General features: G+C 45.9%; 1 non-coding gene across 1 annotated transcript; it reads right to left on the bottom strand.

The window, feature by feature from the left end:
* Window positions 1–3,011: 3,011 nt before the first annotated feature.
* On the bottom strand, window positions 3,012–3,083 carry TRNAE-CUC. Its single transcript has one exon. It is a non-coding gene; the product is annotated as a tRNA-Glu (tRNA).
* Window positions 3,084–3,811: the final 728 nt, after the last annotated feature.

Below are 3,811 nucleotides of genomic sequence, written 5' to 3'. Positions count from 1 at the left end.
AAAGGGGAGACTAGGGCAGTGTGGGTGTCCGCTTCTTCTACCAAAGTTGGCAAAGCAGCTGGAGGTTTACCGCGGCAGGTTGGGCGGAGATGGCAGGCAGAAGGATGGGGATTCAGGTTGAGGTCCCGGGGCAGCACAAAGGGATTCCTCCTTGTCGTCTCCAGGGCTGCTAATGGCAGTTGTCTCCGACTCTCAGATTCCCGCGGACACACTTTGGTCAAACGGAATAAGCAAATCCAGGTGGAAGTCTTTTGTGGGAATCCCGCTGTCCCCTCCTGGGCCCTTCCCCTTCCAACAATGGAGCCTTCCAGAAAGGAATGGATAAAGCAGGATTGGCCACAGAAACGGAAGACCCTGGCCAGTTTCAGAAATGGGATGGTTCGTCAGAGCGGGAAGACCTCCAGGCCTGAGAAGAGGCCAAAGGCAGAACTTTGAACAGCTGCTAACAAGTCCCATCCAAGAGTGGTGTGGCCTAGTGGAAAAAGCACAGTCCTGGGAGTCAAAGGAGCTGTGTTCTATCTAATCCCGCCTCTGCTATTTGTCTGTGGTAAGACCTTGGGCAAGTCAGTTCCCTTCCCTTTGCCTCAGTTCTCTCATCCACAAAATGGGGATTCAATACCCATTCTCCCTCCTAATACTGTGAGCCCCATTTGGGACCTGGTTATCTTGTAGTTATGAGAAGCAGCGTGGCTCAGTGGAAAGAGCCCAGCCTTGGGAGTCAGAGGTCATGGGTTCAAATCCTGGCTCTGCCAATTGTCAGCTGTGTGACTTTGGGCAAGTCATTTAACTTATCTGTGCCTCAGTTACCTCATCTGTAAAATGGGGATCGACTGTGAATCCCCTGTGGGACAACCTGATCACCTTGTAACTCCCCAGTGCTTAGAACAGTGCATTGCACATATTAAGTGCTTAATAAATGCCATTATTATTATTATTATTATTACCCCAGCGCTTGGCACAGAACAGTGCTTGGCACATAGTAAACTCTTAACACATGCTTGTGTATATATCTATAATTCTATTGATCTATTTAGATGCAATTGATGCCTGCCTCCCCCTTCTAGACCGTGAGCCTGTTTTTGGACAGGGATAGTCTCTGTTGCTGAATTGTACTTTCCAAGTGCTTAGTACAGTGCTCTGCACACAGTAAGTGCTCAATAAATACAATTGAATGAATATTATTATTATTATTGTTGGTGTTTTTATGAGCCAAATCCTGGAGAAGCAGAATGGCCTAGTGGAAAGAACATGGGAGTCAGAGGACCTGGGATGATAATGATAATTATGATGATGGTAATAGTATTTGTTAAGTACTTACTATGTGCCAAGCAGGTCCCACATGTTGCTCACAGTCTAAGTAGGAAGGAGAACAGGTTTTGAATCCCCATTTTGCAGATGAGGGAACTGAGGCACAGAGAAGTAAAGTGATTTGCCCAAAGTCACACAGCAGACAAGTGGCGAAGTTGGGACTAGAACCCAGTTCCTCTGACTCCTGGGCTCAGTATATTTCCATTAGGCTACGCGGCTTCCCGGTTCTAATTCCGGCTTCACCACCTGTCTGCCGTGGGACCTTGGGAAAGTCACTTAACTTTTCTGTGCTTCAGTTTCCTCATCTTTAAATGGGGATTAATACAATGAGCCCCATCTGGGACATGGACTCTGTCCAACCTGATTCTTTTATATCCACCCCAATGCTTAGTATGGTACTTGGCACACAGTAAGCACTTAAATGCCATTAAAAATAATAGAAAAGAGGCTCGGCGACCAGTAGGTCGATGATACGTGGAACAGACCAAGGCAGGAGTCTTACCCCAAGAATAATACGTGCCTCCTCTCTTCTTCCCTGCTTAGTCATTCCGTTTCTAGTCAGACTGGAGGTGCTCTTAGTAATCTGAGTCCATAACACAGCCTCATTCATGGTCCTGGGAGGCGGGTGAATGCCTTTTCAAAGGCTGACTGTGCTCTGTGGCTTTCTGTTGGAAAATGTGGTGATGGTGCTATAGATGGGAACTGTTTTTTCCCCCTCACAGACTGCTGCTTCCAGCTGGTTTGGACAGGCTCTTAGGAAAGTGACAATTTTGCTTTTCTGAGGCTGGCCCAGTGATGGTACAGTGAGGTCCTTTGATCAGAGTCTGGGGAGCTGTGCTCTTGGATTTGGCTCTCCCTGTGTTAGAACCAACAAGGAGAAAATTAAGTCGCTTCGTGCCACGAATGAAATATCAATAGCTTTGCAGTTAATAAAAACACAGAGTGGCCCTGTCAGGCTAGACACATCTGCAGATTCGATGCTAATGCAACATTCTTTGGGGATATAATATGTTTTTATAGTCTGTTTTTATGCTGACATGGGGCTGAAGTCATCATCTAGAGAGGTTTATCCCCTAGTAGATCTTTCTGCTCAGAACCCCTCTGTTCCTGACTGTACAGAGAAGGAGAATTTTCAAAAACCCTCTTCTAGTTTCTACTAAATTTATTTGGATGCCCCGGGATGTTCACCAAGATGCCAAAGTGGCAACAAGTTGTTGGAATCAAAGAGGCTTTGATTATAATAATTGTGGTAGTTGTTAAGGGCTTACTATGCACCAGGCACTGTACTAAGCACTGGGGTAGGGAGGTACAAGATAATCAGGTTGGACACAGTTCCTCTCCCACATAGGGCTCACAGTCTTAATCCCCATTTTAATAATAATACTGGCATTTATTAAGCGCTTACTATGTGCAAAGCATTTATTCATTCAATTCAATCGTATTTATTGAGCACTTACTGTGTGCAGAGCACTGTTCTAAGTGCTGGGGAGGTTACAAGGTGATTAGGTTGCCCCACAGGAGGCTCACAGTCTTCATCCCCATTTTACAGATGAGGTAACTAAGGCCCAGAGAAGTGAAGTGACTTGCCCAAAGTCACACAGCTGACAGTTGGCTGAGCAGGGATTTGAACCCATGACCTCTAACCCCAAAGCCCGGGCTCTTTCCACTGAGCCACGCTGCTTCTCTAGTAAGTTAAAATTCACTTCCTTGACAGGGAATCGAACCCAGGCCGTGGTGGTGAGAGCACCATATCCTAACCACTAGACCACCAGGGATGAGGGAACTGAGGTCCAGAGAAGTGAAGTGACTTGCCCAAGGTCACACTGCAGACAAGTTGCAGAGAGAGGATTAGAACCCAGGTCCTTCTGACTCCCGAGTCCATACGCTATCCACTAAGCTACACTGCTTCTCCATATCCGTGTCCTTCTGCTGCCATGACCGGCCCTCTTACCAGCATCACCAGAGTGTTCAACCTATTCTGAGCTGTGCCTGAGAATGTGACAAAAGATCTAGAAATTGCTGTTAGAAGTTATTCAATCGTATTTATTGAGAGCTTACTGTGTGCAGAGCACTGTACTAAGCGCTTAGGAAGTACAAGTTGGCAACATATAGAGACGGTCCCTACCCAACAGTGGGTTCACAGTCTAGAAGAAGTTGATTCTCATCATCTTTTAGACTGTGAGCCCAATGTTGGGTAGGGACTGTCTCTATATGTTGCCAATTTGTACTTCCCAAGCGCTTAGTACAGTGCTCTGCACATAGTAAGCGCTCAATAAATACGATTGATGATGATGATCTGAAAACTCCTCCAAATCTGCAGGCAAGGAGCTTCTTCTAAAGTCCTTCAATTCCTCATCCAGGAGCTGCTACTGTTTATTGATGTTTTAGGCATGCAATTATAAGAAGACATGTCGATAACTTTGAACTCCAAAGTCAGCACAGAGCACTGAACTAAAAATAAGTTTCAGGATGGTAGGGTTAAATACCAGCATGTGCTAGATCA

This window comes from Tachyglossus aculeatus, chromosome 12 (genome assembly GCF_015852505.1).
Source record: "Tachyglossus aculeatus isolate mTacAcu1 chromosome 12, mTacAcu1.pri, whole genome shotgun sequence".
Lineage (NCBI taxonomy): Eukaryota > Metazoa > Chordata > Mammalia > Monotremata > Tachyglossidae > Tachyglossus > Tachyglossus aculeatus.
The sequence above is the reverse complement of the archived record's forward strand: the minus strand, read 5'-3'. Positions and strand labels throughout refer to the sequence as shown.